The sequence below is a fragment of the Salvelinus fontinalis genome, chromosome 9 (assembly GCF_029448725.1).
Source record: "Salvelinus fontinalis isolate EN_2023a chromosome 9, ASM2944872v1, whole genome shotgun sequence".
NCBI lineage: Eukaryota > Metazoa > Chordata > Actinopteri > Salmoniformes > Salmonidae > Salvelinus > Salvelinus fontinalis.
The window spans coordinates 11,431,449-11,450,961 of NC_074673.1; the positions used below are offsets into that span (position 1 = coordinate 11,431,449).

The window sequence follows — 19,513 nt, forward strand, 5'->3', positions numbered from 1 at the left end:
GATCACAATATAGTAGCCATTTCTAGGAAAACCAAAGTTCCAAAGGATGGGCCTAATATAGTGTATAAGAGGTCACACAATAAGTTTTGTAGTGATTCCTATGTTGTTGATGTAAAGAATATTTGTTGGTCCGTGATGTGTAATGAGGAGCAAACAGATGTTGCCCTTGACACATTTATAAAATTGCTAATTCAAGTTGCTAATTAGCCATTAAGAAAATGACTGTAAAAACTGTTAAATCCCTGTGGATTGATGAGGAATTTTAAAATTGTATGGTTGAGAGGGATGAGGCAAAAGGAATGGCAAACAAGTCTGGCTGCACAACCAATTGGCAAACGTATTGCAAATGGAGAAATCCTGTGACTAAACTGAATAAAAAGAAGAAGAAACTACACTATGAAACCTAGATAAATGACGAAGAATGATGGTAAAAAGCTTTGGAGCACCTTCAATGAAATGTTGGGGGGGGGGGGAGCAAACTCAGCTCCATCATTCATTGAATACGATGGCTCATTCATCACAAAACCCACTGATATTGCCAACTACTTTAATGATTTTTTCATTGGCAAGATTAGCAAATTTAGCAACAAATGCTGACACTACACATCCAAGTATATCTGACTGAAATTATTGCAACACTTAACAAAGAGCTGCAGTTAGTTTCATCAATCTACACACAATACACCCTAATGACAAAGCGAAAACAGGTTTTTAGAAATGTTGGCGAATATATATATATATAAAAAACAGAAATACCTTATTTACATAAGTATTCAGACCCCTTGCTATGAGAATCTAAATTGAGCTCAGGTGCATCCGGTTTCCATTGATCATTCTTGAGATGTTTCTACAACTTGATTGGATTCCACCTGTGGTAAATTCAATTGATTAGACATGATTTGGAAAGACACACACCTATCTATATATAAAGGTCCCACAGTTGACAGTGCATGTCAGAATAAAAACCAAGCCATGAAGTTGATGGAATTGTCCGTAGAGCTCCGAGACAGGATTGTGCCGAGGCACAGATCTGGGGAAAGGTACCAACAAATGTCTGCAGTATTGAAGGTCCCCAAGAACACAGTGGCCTCCATGATTCTTAAATGAAAAGCTTGGAACCATTAAGACTCTTCCTAGAGCTGGCTGCCCGGCCAAACTGAGCAACAGGGGGAGGACGGCCTTGGTCAGGGAGGTGACCAAGAACCCAATGTTCACTCTGACAGAGTTCCTCTGTGGAGATGGGAGAACTTTCCAGAAGGACAACCATCTCTGCAGCAATCCACCAATCAGACCTTTATGGTAGAGTGGCCAGACGGAAGCCAAATGACAACCCTCTTGGAGTTTGCCAAAAGGCACCTAAAGGACTCTCAGACCATGAGAAACAATATTCTCTGGTCTGATAAAACCAAGATTGAACTCTTTGGCCTGAATGAACCCGATCAAACACGATTTTACCAAGATGATACATTTTGACTTGAATGAACCCGATCGAACATCTCTGGAGAGACCTGAAAATAGCTGTGCAGCGACGCTCCCCTTCCAACCTGACAGAACTTGAGAGGATCTGCAGAGAAGAATAGGAGAAACTTCCCAAATACAGGTGTGCCAAGCTTGTAGTGTCATACCCAAGAAGACTCAAGACTGTTGAAGCACCTTTGGTAGCAATTACAAAGTAATGAGTAAAGGGTCTGAATACTTATGTAAATGTGATATTTCAGTTTTTAATTTTTAATACATTTGAAAAAAATTGAAGATGGGAAAAAAATTATTTCATCAAGTTAGAATAAGGCTGTAATGTAACAAAATGTGGAAAAAAAGCAAGGGGTCTAAATACTTGTCGAATGCACTGTATGTTGTGTATGTAAATGTATGTGGGCTTTTAGTGGGAGTGTCAATGTAGTATATGTAAATGTATGTGGGTTTTTAGTGGTAGTGTGTATATCCCAGGAGGCTGCTGAGGGATGGACAGCTAATAATAATGTCTGGAATGGAGTGTCATTACGATGAGCCCGTCCTACTAAATGAAGTGCCACCAGCCGCCGTCTAGTGTGGGTCAGTGCAAGATAGTAAATTAATGGTACCCAAACTATTTAGCAGTGTAATGGCTTGGGGGTGGAAGCTGACTCGGATCCTGGTGGTCCGAGAGCCGATGCTCCGGTACCGTTTGCCGGACAGTAGCAGAGTGAACAGTCTATGGATTGGGTGGCTGGAGTCTGGCAATTTTTCGGCCCTTCCTCTGACACCGCCTGATATAGAGGTCCTGGATGGCAGGGAGATTGGCCCCAGTGATGTACTGAGCTGTCCGCAAGGGTGGTCAAGGGCGATGCATTTTCCATACCAAGCTGTGTTGCAGCCAGTCAAGATACTCGATGGTGCAGCTGTAGAACTTTTTGAAGATCCGAGGGCCCATGCCAAATCTTTTCAGCCTCCTGAAGGGGAAGAGACGCTATATTAGTACATTGGAACACTGGAACGTGTTCAGCGTGATCATTTTGCGGTCCATCTTATGGCTCAGCAACGGTTTCAGATGGAAGACCGACCACAATAAGCAACTCAGTAGATTTACTGAGTGAGAATGTTTCTGTTTGATTCTCACAAATACTAATCTATGTTCATTAAATATTTAGTGTTAAATTTGCTATGAGACAATGAAATGAGAACAACAGTGACAATAACAACAATCTTTGAGAATCTTAAATTATAGGCCAGGCTATATAAATGTTTTCTGCAACATGTTATGCATACAATTTATGTACTAGATATTGTTCTTGTGATTATAATGAATATAAATAATTCAATATGATTGACAGCACAGGGGAGGGCCCTCCATCCATATTAAGATGAGGTAGAATGTGATCTGTAATGGAGTGAAGCTGGAGACTTCAATAGCGGGTATATCTGCCTCTTCAAATTCAGCACTGAAGGGGTAGTCTTTGTGCTTCAGCCCCCTATGGGAAACAAACAGCGGAGGACAGTCACACACAGGGACCAAGGATCAGTTGAGGCTTTAAAAACGGATGTATGATCACGTTTGACAGGGGTGATTGGCACTATAATTACGTATGAGAGCAGAGGAAAGTCTGTAGTTCCTGTTCAGTGATAAAATGGTCCTTATGTCCTCTTTGCTCAGTTCAAAGTCAAACACCTGGAATGAAAACCACTTCAGGACCAATGGAATGGTCTTAAATGCGCAAACTCCACCCAACCGGGCACCAGGCAATGCAAAACGAACTCGCCCAATCATTCTAATGTACCTGGAGGTTGTCCAGGTACATGTGTTGGGGCGTGGTTGATTTTGGAATTACACACACTTCCCTTTGGAGCAGAAAACAAAGCAGCACCTAATAGGATGGGCCCATGATGAGATTAAGGGATAACACAGAGCAAGGTCCATAGACCCTTTACCCATTTTCTCTATGTAGCTAACAGTTAGAATCTGTTACTGTGTCTCTCACTGTACCTGAGATATAGTCCTCTGGTGCTTCTCAGCTATGTCCTTGATGTTTGGGTCTTGAAATAAACAGGGTTTGTCTGGTTTGATTCTAATACAAGAACATCAGATCAGACAGTTACCGTAGAAACTTACGAATAATGTGTGTGTGTGTGTGTGTGTTTGTGCGACATTTCCCTCCATGTGTCTGTACTGTGTCTATCAGTGTGTTGTTTACCATGGCCTGGTAGGTAACCCCAGGGGGCTGTATGCTGTGACAGTGATGCCTTGGGAGTGACAATAGTTGATCAGCTTCTGCTGGGACAGATATGGGTGGCACTCAATCTGGTCAGAGCAGACAGGGTGTAATGATGTGCACTGAGAGTCGGGAAGCAAGTTCAGGGAGTGAGTGATGTAATCAAAAAATGAAACATAATACAAAACACAAACAATGCAGACATGAAACTCAAACAATGACGCCTCAGGAAGGAATCAAAGGGAGTGACATATATAAGGCAGGTAATCAAGGAGGTGATGGAGTCCAGGTGTCATAATGTGCTGATGCGCGTAACGCTGGTGACAGGTGTGCACCATAACGAGCAGCCTGGTGACCTAGATGCCGTACCCCTTCCCTGACGTGCGGCTCCGGCCGCAGTACGCCGACCAAGTTGACGATCCCGGGGATCAGGAGCGGACCGGTCACCTCTGCTAAGGCGCGGAAACCTGTCGATCCAGCTGATGAGCGGGAGCATGGCGACCTAGAGCGCTGGAAAGAGAGCATAGTGATAGTACCCCCTCACCGGCGCGTTCGACTCCAGCCGCTGGACGCCAACAACAGGGACGATCCCACGGTACAGGAGCAGACTGGTCGCCTCCGCTGAGGTGCAGAAACCTGACGAACCGGCTGAAGCCTGAGAGCCTGATGAGCCAGCTGAGACCTCCCGGTTGCCTCGAACCGGGAACCTGTTCACCCAGCTGAGGCATGGGAGCCTATCGAGCCAGCTGAGGGATGGGAGCCTATCGAACCTGCTGAGGCATGGCAGCCTGTCGAGCCAGCTGACGCATGGGAGCCTACCGATCCCGCTGAGGTATGGAAACGCGTCGAGCCAGCTGAGGCAGGGGAAGCCGTCGATCCTGCCAAGGCATGGGAATCCGACACACCAGGTAGCTCCGATTCTGACACCTGGACCCAACATCACCTCCAAAACAAAAACACTCCCTGATGCATCCCTTTGGCTGGGCGTCATTCTGTAACGATTGCGCTGAGAGTCGGGAAGCAAGTTCAGGGAGTGAGTGATTTAATCAAAAAACGAAACAACAACGCACAGACATGAAACTGAAACAGAAACAATGACGCCTCAGGAAGGAACCAAAGTGAGTGAAATATATAGGGCAGGTAATCAAGGAGGGGATGGAGTCCAGTTGAGTGTCATAATGTGCTGATGCGCGTAACGATGGTGACAGGTGTGCGCCATAACGATCAGCCTGGTGACCTGGAGGCCGTAGAGGGAGGACACGTGACACAGGGACACCCAATGATGTCATAAGAAACACTCAACCACAGAGTTAAATAAAATAAATATGATAATTTCACCCATCTATTAGAAATGTTACCGTGGTTTGTTCACAGCACAGGTGTGTTTGCGAGTGGAAAATGTCACCCGTAGCCTACTACAGCACATATGTATATTTGTTTTATTTTATTTTGACCTTTTATCCCTTTTTCTCTCCAATTTGATGATATACAATTGGTAGTTACAGTCTTGTCCCATTGCTGTAACTCCCATATTGACTCGGGAGAGGCGAAGGTCAAGAGCCATGCGTCCTCTGAAACACGACCCTGCCAAGCCGCACTGCTTCTTGACACACTGCTCGTTTAAGCCAGAAGCCAGCTGCACCAATGTGTCGGAGGAAACACTGTACAGCTGGTCACCTAAGTCAGCGTGCATGCGCCCGCCACAAGGAGTCGCTAGAGCACAATGGGACAAGGACATCCCGGCCGGCCAAACCCTCCCCTAACCTGGACGACGCTGGGCCAATTGTGTGCTGCCTCATGGGTCTCTCGATTCCAGGCGACACAGCTAGGGATCGAAGCCGGGTCTGTAGTGACGCTGTGCCACTCGGGAGGCAGCCTACTACATAAGTTATAGTATGGTTACATGCACACACTAATGTGATTATTGTGGATAATCAGATTAATATAATAGATGGATTGAAAAGTTTACATTCTTTGCAAGAAGACATATTTCCCTAATAATCTTGAAACATCTGAAAATTAGGCTACTCTGATAAATGCAGAAGATCGCCAATCAAAATAAATAGTTCTACCACAGCAACCCTGTTATTTTTGGGAAGAATATTGGATTCTAAGTTTGTATGTGAAAACTAATTCTAAGGTGCATACATTCAGTTGTTCCGAACCCTCACTTCACTCGTGCTAAAGAGGGAGGCTCGCTCGGGGTTGGTGCTAGCACATGCGTAGATCAAATACACAGCTGGAATGCTGATGAAGGTGTTTACATGTCCTAGTAATTCTAAAGGTTGCTCAGAAAACCAGGTGTTTTAATCGGCGTATGCTTACTTCGATTTTGACCTTTCTGCCAATTAAGATCAGCAGCAGTGTTTACATTACTTTTGAATAATCTGCATACTGCCATAATCAGTTTAATATTGAATTATTGCTGTAAATGTAAACGTACTCAATGACACTGTGATTAACTCTGAATACCTGTTATTCTCTAAAGATCACAAATGCAAAGTGCCATTTTAGGCTGGGAGAGAGGGCAAAGAGCACCTGGTTGTTGGCAGGTTTGTTCTTGAGGCCGGGCTTGTTCAGAATGGATTCGGTTTGATGCCTGTTGAAATTGGAGATTCCAATGGCTTTTACCAACCCTGCATCCACAAGCTCTTCCATGCCCTGAGAGGCGCTGAACAGACAGAACACCCAAATAGAAAAGGGTGTGAGTGATGATGCAAAAAATTACCCAGAAATCGTCTTAATTTAACTTCCTGTCATTCTCACCTCCCAGGTATGCAGGAATCTGGTTTCCACGGCAACAGTGAATCCCTCGCTGTCCACGAGCTCATCCCTAATCTACAACAAAACAAGTAATGATTGAGTGATGATCAGTGCATATCACGCCCCCAACATTTCATCAAAGTGTGAAAATGTTTTTCTAAATTATGCATGACAAAAAGGGCTAAAGAAATTAAATAAAAATGAAATAAGTGTGAGCAAAATGCATTTGTAAAGGCAAGCCATGCACTATAAGCTTTAAATACAAGCATTTCATCAGAACAAAAATAATAATAATAATTTATTCAGTTCAAGTGTATATTACCAAATTTTACAAGAGACAAGTGGTGAGGATATTTCAAATACATGTTGAAACAGTATGCATGTCAAGACAATAGGGAGAGTTTACCTTCATTCCCATTGGTTTTCGTGGGTGAGGTAGAGGTCTAGATAGTCCAGCTTAAGGTTACTCAGGGTATTCTGACAGGCTGCTCTCACCAGAGACTTATTTTGGAAGGTACACCACAGCTGGTAGAGAGAGAAGCACAGGAATGGCAATCTGGATTGATTGGGGCTGCATCCACAATGGCCCAGGCCCCCTATATAAGCCACTATTTGTGGCCAGATCACACAGTAGTGCACTATGGGTTATAGGGAATAGAGTGCCATTCGGTGACATAGCCTGGGAAACACTCTCAAGTAGGCTACTACACATCACCTGAAAGATTCTATGGAATAACAATATTCACAATTTGACAATGACTTCCATCAATTCTCACACACACGGTATGCTATGAATGAGTGTGACATTTGAGGCAGCACCTTGCTGACAACGAACAGCTCCTCTCTCTTTACAGTACCCTCCTGGATCATAGCCTGGATGCCCTTTCCCACCTCAGCCTCATTCTGGTAGAGGAAAGCCCCGTCAATGAGTCTGTAGCCAGCAGATGGCAGCCTTTACTGCCTCTTCTACTTTAGCTGGAGGAGACTAAGACACAGAAGGACCGGTAAAAAGCTTAGTTTGGGTGAAGTACATTTTTGATTCAATGCATAATTAAGGAGATTATCATCCATTGTTTCCTATGATGACTTTGAGTTTACTGATGGAATTTGACACCTATTTAACCTGCCAGTAAATATGTAAGCATGTAAGTCCAAGGGGGTTTACACTGAAAAATGAATGTATTCAAGCACAATGTTTCATGATATATAATGACATGGTATACATACATCATTTTCATTGTATTAAAGTAAATTAATAATATCCCAATGTTGTTGAGAGGTTCAGCAGGTCATTGCTTTTCACCTGTGGAAAGGTGAGTGGGAAAGGAAGCGCACAAGGCTATTTAGAGCGTTTAAAACATTGTATCAAGTATTTACATACTTGCAAACCAACTTCCTGTACATATCAAGGCACATTGTCATTGACATTACCGAGGTAAAGACAGATTCAGGTTGGATATTCGACGGATATTCACCTGTAGTTTTCCTCCCATCCACCAACAGCAGTTCGGGACCGTCAACATACTGACAATCAAATTTTTCACCATTCAATAGCTCTTTAACCATTACTCCTAAAACTTTCAAAACTGGTTCTAGCTAACCCGATGGCATAGACACACTTTGCACACACTATTTTAAATGATTTATTTTAATTTCTGAAATTCAATAGCACCTTGGTCATGTGACCCACACACCTCAAAAACGTTCAATAATGTACACTCAGTGGGCCTACACATTGCACACCCTTTTGTTTGTCCATTTGCATCTCATGAGATTTTACGATCATTTTTAAAAGATTCAAATTTCAATAGCTCTTTAGTCTTACGACCTACAACCCTCAAACTGCTGTCAGAATAACCACCGAGTAGCCATATACGTAGCACAACCTTTTGTTTGGCCATTTTAATCTCACACGATTTTACATACATTTTCAATGTTTCTAATTCCAATAGCTCCTTGGTCATGTGACCTACTGGACTCAAACAAGGTTCAGAATGTCCACTGGCTACCCTTCTATATTGCACAACCCTTGGTTTGTCCATTTCATCTCACACGTTTTTAGATTCATTTATCTAACTTTCTAATTTCAATAGTTCCTTGGCCATGTGACCTAATGACCTCTGAAAAGGTTCAGAATGTCCACCGAGTACCCTTCTATATTGCACACCCTTTAGTTTGTCCATTTTCATCTCACGCGGTTTTAATTTCAATAGTTCCCTGGTCATGTGACCTACAACCCTCAAACTACTTTCAGAATATCCATTGACGAGCCTTATACATGGCACACCCTTTTGTTTGTCCATTTTCATCTCACACGATTTTACATTAATTGCCTGCTCTGCTCCCCTGAAGGACAGTGTCACTCACACACCTATTCACTTGGGCCTTCTCTCTGGGGCCTTCCTGACCCCCCATAGACCTGGAGACCTCTGACTCCAGGCCTCCATGCCTACACTCCCTGCCCGCCCTCTCCCTGGGCTTGAGAGTGTATAGCTTACTCCCTGGAACTACAGACCTCCAGGCCTCCACACCTACTCTCCCTACCCGGTCAACACCCCTCTCACTGGGCATCATTGCGTCTCGGCAGGAGCTCAGCCATCTCCATAACCTTGCCCACCAGGCGAACCTGGGCTACCCACACTTAAGCAACCCTCCCCGAACACTAAGACGTCTATATTCCCGCTGTCAGGAACCACGTGCATCTGGTAACTCAAAACAGGCTCTATGCACCTGGTAACCCGAAACAGGCTCAGTGCACCTGGTAACCCAAAACAGGCTCAGTGCACCTGGTAACCCAAAACAGGCTCAGTGCACCTGGTAACCCAAAACAGGCTCAGTGCACCTGGTAACCCAAAACAGGCTCAGTGCACCTGGTAACCCAAAACAGGCTCAGTGCACCTGGTAACCCAAACCAGGCTCTGTGCACCTGGTGACCCGCCCGCTTTTTTCCACTCAGAGACTAAGTCCCAACTCCAACCTCCATGGCCCCCGTGTTCGGACCCCCTGCTCGGACTCTGAATTTCCCCCACCTTGATAGAGGCCTCCTCTTGTACCTGGTGACCCTTTGACTTCCACAGCGAATCCCAACCTGACTCACAGTCCCACCAGAGGACGATACCCGGCGGATGGGCGACCACCAACTAGCCCCCTACCTGGTGGAGGAAGAGGAAGACGCCTTCCGTCCCCAACAAAAGCTTGGATCGAGGGTTGACTTTCAATAGATTGCAACGAGTGAGCTGCTCTGCTACGTACGAAACCCTGACCCAGAATCTGGTCGTCTACGAGTGATTTAGCACCAGGTTCCCCACAAAATACAGTGCGCATCAGGAGAGGGGCGGCAACTCATCCAGGTGCACCCCAACCCCGTCACGAACGGCTCTACTCATCTGCCAAAAGAGGCAGGCTATCTCGGGCCAACCGAAGATCCGTGGTGCTACGGTATCGTTACCTTTAGGGGGATTCTGACTGAGAGGCGTTCAGTCATAATCCTACAGATGGTAGCTTCGCACCATTGGCTCCTCAGCCATGCACACACACCAAATGTGCTTGGGTGATTTGAGTGCGACCACGACAGGTGGGTACGCTCCTTTGAATTTCATCAAGTTGATATTCAGTGATCCGTGCCCAGAACCTAGGCCTCTTCCGTCCGTTTTATGGGTCCGCAGCAAATCAATGGCCATGGATAGTACTACCCACATCAGATGTAGGCCTCCCTCCCCAGACAAGCTGGAGATACCTCTCCCCACTTCATAGGGCATGATCCAGATCCATGCAATGCCCTATCAATATGGGTTTAGTCTCCGCCTCGAGTCTAGTGAGCGTAGAGGAGACCTCCCCACCTACAATGTGTGATGTCCCGCACTCAGGCAAGCCTGAGGCCTGGTAGTGTCAGCTAATGGTAAGGCACATGCCATCTCCACTACATGCTCCAAGGAGCGTGGAGGAGAGCTCCCACATAGAATGGGTAGAGTCCCGCAACCAGGCAGACCTGAGACCTGGCAGTGTCCATAACCGCTAAGCATATTCCATCTCCATTTAGTGCTCCACTGTTAGCGGGTCCAGTCGAAGCCAGCGTTCGATTCAAATATTTGCGGTTTAGAGTTAGCTAAGTATACAGGGGACTTAACTCCCCCCTCCCAGCCATAGCTGGGATGCGTTCGAGCCATCATTCTCTGATTGGCTTCCTGTCAGGCGGTAGGACCGACTGCCGCCTTCCATTAACGACCAACAGCAGTCACCATCTGCAGGACTCTTTTTGCGTACGGATTAGTACTGAGGTAACTCCCGTTTGGTTTGCGTCGTTTACGACACCTGAAAGCAGGTGACATACAGGGAGGGATTGGAAGAGCCCTGCTAGAGGGCTACCTTGTTATCTCCCTTACTAAGGACCCCTTAAGACAGCCATTGTTACTCCCACCGTTTACCCGCACTTCATTGAATTTCTTCACTTTGACATTCAGAGCACTGGGTAGAAATTCCAATGCGTCAACACCCACCTCGGACCTTCACGATTATTTGTTTTAATTAATCAGTCGGATTCCCCTTGTCCGCACCAGTTCTAAATCAGCTGCTAGGCGCCGGCCGATGCCAGTCCGCCTTCGGCCCGCCGACGGACACCACCTCGACGAACTCCCACACGCAGGCCCTTGCGAGACCACGCAGACCGCGAGATGGGCCGCACAACGAACTTCCAACGATGGCGAGAGGAAGGCGACAGAGCGACTGCTCCCTCAGACGCGGCTTGAGCCCCACTTCGCACCCCAGCCCGACTGACCCAGCCTTTAGAGCCAATCCTAAGGGAGACATGGCTAGCTGGGGACATGCTGTTGGAGTCCGTACGGCCAACGGGATTTTCAGTGCATCGCGCCGACAGTAACAAACACCTCTCTAGTAAGAAGAAGGGCGGGGGTGTATGTTTCATAACGACTCATGGTGTAATTGTAACAACATACAAGAACTCAAGTCCTTTTGTTCACCTGACCTAGAATTCCACACAATCAAATGCCGACCGTATTATCTCCCAAGAGAACTCTCCTCGGTTATTGTCACGGCCATGTATATCCCCCCGCACGCGGATACCAAGACGGCCATCAAGGAACTTCACTGCAAACTGGAAACCATATATCTTGAGGCTGCATTTATCGTGGCTGGGGATTTTAAGATAAGGTAATCTGAGAACAAGCCTACCTAAATTCTATCAGTATATTGATTGCAGTACACGAGCGAGTAACACACTCGACCCGCTACTCTAATTTCCGCGATGCATACAAGTGTCACGGCCTGACCTTAGTTATCTATGTTTTCTTTATTATTTTGGTTAGGTCAGGGTGTGACTAGGGTGGGTATGCTAGTTTTGTCCTGTCTAGGGTTTTTGTATATCAAGGGGTTTTGTAGGTCTAGGTATATATATATATATATATATATATATATATATATATGTCTATGGTGGCCTGATAAGGTTCCGAATCAGAGGCAGCTGTTTATCGTTGTCTCTAATTGGGGACCATATTTAGGTAGCCATTTTCTCTTGGGTATTTGTGGGTTCTTGTCTATGTGTAGTTGCCTGTCAGCACTCATTTTCTCCTCCTTTTGACGGCCGTGACAGAAGAACCCACCAGAACCCACCAGAAGAACCCACCATAAAAGGACCAAGCAGCGTGTTCAGGAGGAGCAGACAGCATGGACATGGGACGAGATTTTGGACGGTAAAGGATCCTGGACATGGGAGGAAATATTGTCAGGAGAGGATCGCCTACCATGGAGGCAGGTGGAGATAGCACGGGATGAAAGGCGACGATATGAGGGGACACGTTTAGCACGGAAGCCGGAGAGGCAGCCCCAATAATTTTTTGGGGAAGGGTGACACGAGGAGATTGGCTGAGTCAGGTTGGAGACATGAGCCAACTCCTCGTGCTTACCATGGGGAGCGTGTGACTGGTCAGGCACCGTATTTTGCAGAAATGCGCACGGTGTCTCCAGTTCCCATTCATAGCCCGGTGCGCTCTATTCCAGCTCCTCGCATTTGCCGGGCTGGAATGGGCATCCAGCCAGGACGCATTGAGCCAGCTCTACGTTCCAGATCTCCAATGCGTCTCCACGGCCCAGTGTATCCTGTGCCTCTTCCCAGCACTCGCCCTGAGGTGAGTGTCCCCAGCCCGGTACCACCAGTGCCGGCACCACGCACCAGGCCTCCAGTGCGCCTCCAGAGTCCAGTACGTCCTGGTCCTGCTTCTCGCACTCGCCTTGAGGTGTGTCCTCAGCCCGGTACCACCAGTTCCGGCACCATGCATCAGGCCTCCAGTGCGCTTCCACAATCCAGTACAGCCTGTGCCTCTTCCCTGCACTCGCCCTGAGGTGCGTGTCCTCAGCCCGGTACAACCAGTTCCGGCACCACGTACCAGGCCTCCAGTGCGCTTCCATAGTCCAGTACAGCCTGTGCCTCTTCCCTGCACTCGCCCTGAGGTGCGTGTCCTCAGCCCGGTACAACCAGTTCCGGCACCACGTACCAGGCCTCCAGTGCGCTTCCATAGTCCAGAGCTTCCGGCGACAGTACCCAGTCCAGAGCTTCCGGCGACAGTACCCAGTCCAGAGCTTCCGGCGACAGTACCCAGTCCAGCGCTTCCGACGACGGGCCACAGTTCCGGAACCTCCGACGACGGGCCACAGTTCCGGAACCTCCGACGACGGGCCACAGTTCCGGAACCTCCGACGACGGGCCACAGTTCCGGAACCTCCGACGACGGGCCACAGTTCCGGAACCTCCGACGACGGGCCACAGTTCCGGAACCTCCGACGACGGGCCACAGTTCCGGAACCTCCGACGACGGGCCACAGTTCCGGAACCTCCGACGACGGGCCACAGTTCCGGAACCTCCGACGACGGGCCACAGTTCCGGAACCTCCGACGACGGGCCACAGTTCCGGAATCTCCGACGACGGGCCACAGTTCCGAAACCTCCAACGACGGCCCACAGGTCGAAACCTCCTACGACGGGCCCCAGTCCGGAACCTCAAACGGCGGGCCCCAGTCCGGGGCCTCCAGCGACGATCCCCAATCCGGCGCCTCCGGCGTGGTGGAGTCGCAATTCAACGGCTCAAACACGAGACATATGTGACAGGGTCTACAGACAATCACAGATTACAAAAGGAAAATCAGCCCCGTCGCGGACATCGACGTCTTGCTCCCAGACAAATTAAACTTCTTTGCGTGCTTTGAGGACACTACAGTGCCACCAACACGGCCCGCTACCAAAAACTGTGTGCTCTTTTTCTCTGTGGCCGAATTGAGTAAAACGTTTAAATGTGTTAACCCTCGCAGGGCTGCTGGCCCAAACGGCATCCCTAGCCGCATCCTCAGAGCATGCTCAGAGCAGCTGGCTGGTGTGTCAAGATGGCCACCATTGTTCCTGTTCCCAAGAAAGCTAAGGTAACTGAACTGAATGACTAGCTTCTGTCATCATGAAGTGCTTTGAGAGACTAGTCAAGGATCATATCACCTCCACTCTACCTGTCACCCTAGACCCACTCCAATTTGCTTACTGCCCCAATAGGTCAACAGATGATGCAATCGCCACACAAGGGTGCGTTCTCAGCCCTCTCCTGTACTCCCTGTTCACCCATGAGTGCGTGGCCATCCACGACTCCAACTCAATCATCAAGTTTGCAGACGACACTAAAGTGGTAGGCTTGATTACCAACAAGGACGAGACAGCCTACAGGGAGGAGGTGAGGGCCCTCGGAGTGTGGTGTCAGGAAAATAACTTCTCACTCAATGTCAGCAAAACAAAAGAGATGATAGTGGACTTCAGGAAACAGCAAAGGGAGCACCCCCTATCCACATCGACGGGACAGCAGTGGAGAGGGTGAAAAGTTTTAAGTTCCTCTGTGTACATTTCACCGACAAACTGAAATTGTCCATGCACAGACAGTGTGGTGAAGAAGGTGCAACAGCGCCTCTTCAACCTCAGGAGGCTGAACAAATTTGGCTTGTCACCGAAAACACTCACTAACTTTTACAGGTGCACAATTGAGAGCATCCTGTCGGGCTGTATCACTGCCTGGTACGGCAACTGCACCACCCTCAACCGCAAGGCTCTCCAGAGGGTGGTGCGGTCTGCACAACGTATCACCGCGGGCAAGCTACCTGCCCTCCAGGACACCTACAACACCCGATGTCACAGGAAGGCAAAAAAGATCATCAAGGACAATAACCACCCGAGCCACTACCTGTTCACCCCGCTTCCATCCAGAAGGCGAGGTCAGTACAGGTGCATCAAAGCTGGGACAGAAGCTGTTTTTCAATCTCTCTATCTCAAGGCCATCAGATTGTTAAACAGCCACCACTAGCACAAGGAGGCGGCTGCCTACCTACAGACTTGCTATCATTGGCCACTTTAATAAATGGAACACTAGTCACTTTAATAATGCCACTTTAATATTAAGAATGTTTACATATCTCGCATTACTCATCTCATATGTATATACTGTATCCGTCACTATCTATTCTTTACTATCTATTGCGTCTTAGCTGCTCTGTCACTGCTCATCCATATATTTTATACCTATATGTTCTCATCCCATTCCTTTACTAGATTGTGTGTATTAGGTTTTGTTGTGGAATTTTTCAGATATTAGGTTTTGTTGTGGAATTGTTAGATATTACCTGTTAGATACTGCTGCACTGTTGGATCTAGAAGCACAACAAGACCCGGGGGACAGAAGCTGGAGATGGACGGCTGTCTGAGAGAACTCAAATCAAATAAAAGTACATTTGTCACGTGAGCCGAATACAACAGTGAAATGCTTACTTACAAGCCCTAACCAACAGTGACATTTTTAAGTAAAAAATAGGTATTAGGTAAACAATAGATAAGTAAAGAAAGAAAAAAAAAACTGGGAAAATAACAGTAGCGAGGCTATATACAGGTGGTACCAGTATAGAGTCAATGTGTGGGGGCACCGGTTAGTCTGGCTAATTGAGGTAATATGTACATGAATGTATAGTTGAAGTGACTATGCATAAATGATAAACAGAGAGCAGCAGCAGCGTAAAAGAGCGAGACACAATGCAAATAGTCCGGGTAGCCAATGTGCCGGGGCACCAGTTAGTCGGGCTAATTGAGGTAATATGGACATGAATGTAAAGTTAAAGTGACTATGCATAGATGATAAACAGAGAGCAGCAGCAGTGTAAAAGAGCGAGACACAATGCAAATAGTCCGGGTAGCCATTTGAATACCTGTTCAGGAGTCTTATGGCTTCGGGGTAAAAGCTGTTGAGAAGCGTTTTGGTCCTAGACTTGGCGCTCCGGTACCGCTTGCCATGCGGTAGCAGAGAGAACAGCCTATGACTGAGGTGGCTGGGGTCTTTGACAATTTTAGGGCCTTTCTCTGACACCGCCTGGTGTAGAGGTCCTGGATGGCAGGCAGCTTAGCCCCAGTGATGTAGTGGGCCGTACGCACTACCCTCTGTAGTGCCTTGCGGTCGGAGGCCGAGTAGTTGCCGTATCAGGCAGTGATGCAACCAGTCAAAATGCTATCTAATTATCAAAATCCAGAAAAGAGATGTTAAATTCTACAATCACCTAACAGGAAGTGATTCTCAAACCTTCCATAACAAAATCCTTACCTTCAGAGAAATGACCCTGGAGAAGAGCCCCCTAAGCAAGCTGGTCCTGGGGCTCTGTTCACAAACACAAACAGACCCCATAGAGCCCCAGGACAGCAACACAATTAGACCCAACCAAATCATAAGAAAAGTTACAATATACAAAAAAACTGAGCAAACTACAATGCTATTTGGCATTGTCTCCCTCAATCCGTGCAATGGCTACTGCTATAGATTTCAGGAGTTTCAGGCTGCTTACCATTCTCTCCCAAAATACATCATCCAGGAGGATCCTCTTGATGGGGCTGTCCATATCGGCAGACTGTGATATGGCCATTTCTTGGAGGGACTCCTTCCCCTCCAGGAGACTGTCAAACATGATGACAACACCACCCCAGTGGGTGTTGCTGGGCAGCTTCAATGTGGTGCTCTTATTCTTCTCACTTTGCTTGGTGAGGTAGTTTGCTGCAATAACTTGATGAACCTTCACATACCTAACCATTTATTTGACTATCTTGTAGAGTGTATCCATTGTTTTCAGTAACATGATGTCCTTGAGAAGCAAATGATTCAATGCATGAGCAGCACAGCCATTGGTGTGATGTGAGGGTAGGACTCCTATACTTTAGACCAAGCAGCCTTCATGTTCGCAGCATTGTCTGTCACCAGTGCAAATACCTTCTGTGTTCCAAGGTCATTGATGACTGCCTTCAGCTCATCTGCAATGTAGAGACCGCTGTGTCTGTTGTCCCTTGTGTCTGTGCTCTTGTAGAATACTGGTTGAGGGGTGGAGATGATGTAGTTAATTATTCCTTGCCCACGAATATTCGACCACTCATCAGAGATGATTGCAATACAGTCAGCATTCTCTATGATTTGCTTGACCTTCCCTTGAACTCTGTTGAACTCTGCATCCAGCAAATGAGTAGATAAAGCATGTCTGGTTGGAGGGGTGTATGCTGGGCAAAGAACATTCAGAAATTTCTTCCAATACACATTGCCTGTGAGCATCAGAGGTGAACCAGTTGCATACACAGCTCGAGCAAGACATTCATCAGCATTTCTCTGACTACATTCCTCCATTGAGTCAAAAAAACTTCCGATTCCAGGAGGACCATGAGCTGTTGCTAAGATAAGGTGCCTGATTCATAATTTTCACCTTGAACAGAAGTAGAGGGACTTTTGTCAGAGGTTGCTTGTTGTGAGCGCTGAGGGAACTTTATCCACTTGGCCAGATGATTCTGCATCTTTGTTGCATTCTTCACATATGATTTCGCCCAGTATTTGCAAATATACACAGCTTTTCCTTCTACTTTAGCTGCAGTGAAATGTCTCCACACATCAGATAGTGCCCATCAGATAGTGCCCATTTTCCTGCAAAGATTAGGAAAAAATAGTTTAAAAAAAACAAATACAATTCCATGTACAGATAAATAGTTAAGCAGTTAGATTAAACAACTCCTTTGTAAAATAAATGTTTTAAAATGAAACATGTATGGAAACAGGTGAATTAACACTCTTCAGTTAGCAGGCTCAAGCAAGTTAAAGCCCACATGGTAGCAAAAACTAATTAGCAGTAATTGTTAAGAAGTTATAACTGATTTAAACACACTTGACTGTAAGCTACTATTTCCTTGCTAACACAAAATCATGTACGGCATTTAACATATATTCACCCCACCCAGTATTGTAATCAAAACTTACCAGAAAGCAGGTAGTCCTTGGCTCAGACAGTGTTGTACATCACAGCTGTACATGTGATGGAAGAATGCACTGTGCATGCAGAGGGTTGCAATTCCATTGTATTGGGGATTAGTTAAATCAAAATAGGCCACAAGACCTATAAGCTAACTTTTTTGGATGAATTTCAGCAAAATTCCCAGGCTTAACTTCCCATGGAAAATTTTCTGACATTTTTTGGAAATTTACTGGAAAGTTTCCGACCCTTTGCAACCCTTAGAGACACATATTTCCCTCAGATTACACACCCACAAAGAATTCGAAAACAAATCAGATTTTGATAAACTCCCATATCTATTGGGTGAAATACCACAGCAGCAAGATTTGTGACCTGTTGCCACAAGACAAGGGCAACCAGTGAAGAGCAAACACCATTTTAAATACAACCTATTATGTTTAGTTATTTTCCCTTTTGTACTTTAATTTAATTTGCACATCATTACAACACTGTATATAGACATAATATGGCATTTGAAATGTCTTTATTATTATGGAACTTCTTTTGGAGTTGAATATTTACTGTACATTTTGTTAACATTTCACTTTTGTTTATTATCTATTTCACTTGCTTTGGCAATGTAAACATATGTTTCCCATGCCAATAAAGGCTGCATTGCAAACACTTAAAAGTCTCTCCCCTCAAATTAAGTGGACACTTCTGATGATGTATCATGGTGTCTGACAAGTTGGCACTTGCAGAGCAAGGGGCAAGGGAAGAATAAATACATTTTAAATGGACCGCTTTTGCCCCGGAAATGTCTCACTCATTCATCCCACGGTTGTGTTTTCAGTCATCGTGGAACCACCAGTAGCTGTTGTGTGTGTTTATATGCGCTAGTCAATTATGATTGCACTTCATATCTTGGCTAGAAGACAATGCCTCTGCAGACATCCGAATATATCAGGTAAATCGAAAATTGCAATGTATAAGTGTGATGTCAGGGAAAGTTATATGTGCAAGATAACGTTTCCAAAAGCTTACCAAACAAAAACATAATTACTTTTATGATAAGTGTTTGAGTAGTCATGTGCATTCGTAACACAATTTCTAACTTATTTACATTTGTTTTTACTTACACTTGTATGTTGACTTTAAGTTTTGTCTGACTTTTCTTAGCGGATGTACAATCATCGCAAAATGAATTATGGGGCATTTCATGCCACGGATTGAACATAATTGTACACTCACTGAGGGGCTTGTTAGCAAGACGACTGCGCGGTGGCTTAATTACAGTTAATCATCCTGGGTTTATACACATTTTAAAGGGAGGCTGCATTCCAAACACGTTTTAAACTCAAAAGACACACCCTCCTCCATTTACCCTCGCCTTATGCCCTTGGGGAATCCCTGCGGCCATCTGTCGTCGGTCCAAATTATGAGCCAAGGGAAGTTAGCAACCTTACTCCTCCATTGTAAAAAATATTTTGGAAGGTATAGAAATTAATGTCTAGATTATTATTATTATTATTTTTTAAATTTCTCCCCTTTTTTCGTGGTATCCAATCGCTAGTAATTACTATCTTGTCTCATCGCTACAACTCCCGTACGGGCTCGGGAGAGACGAAGGTCGAAAGCCACGCGTCCTCCGAATCACAACCCAACCAAGCCGCACTGCTTCTTTAACACAGCGCGCCTCCAACCCGGAAGCCAGCCGCACCAATGTGTCGGAGGAAACACCGTGCACCTGGCCCCCTTGGTTAGCGCGCACTGCGCCCGG

At 46.1% G+C, this 19,513-nt stretch overlaps 1 pseudogene; it reads right to left on the minus strand.

The window, feature by feature from the left end:
- Positions 1-2,056: 2,056 nt before the first annotated feature.
- On the minus strand, positions 2,057-9,023 carry LOC129862949 (aldo-keto reductase family 1 member B1-like; annotated as a pseudogene).
- Positions 9,024-19,513: the final 10,490 nt, after the last annotated feature.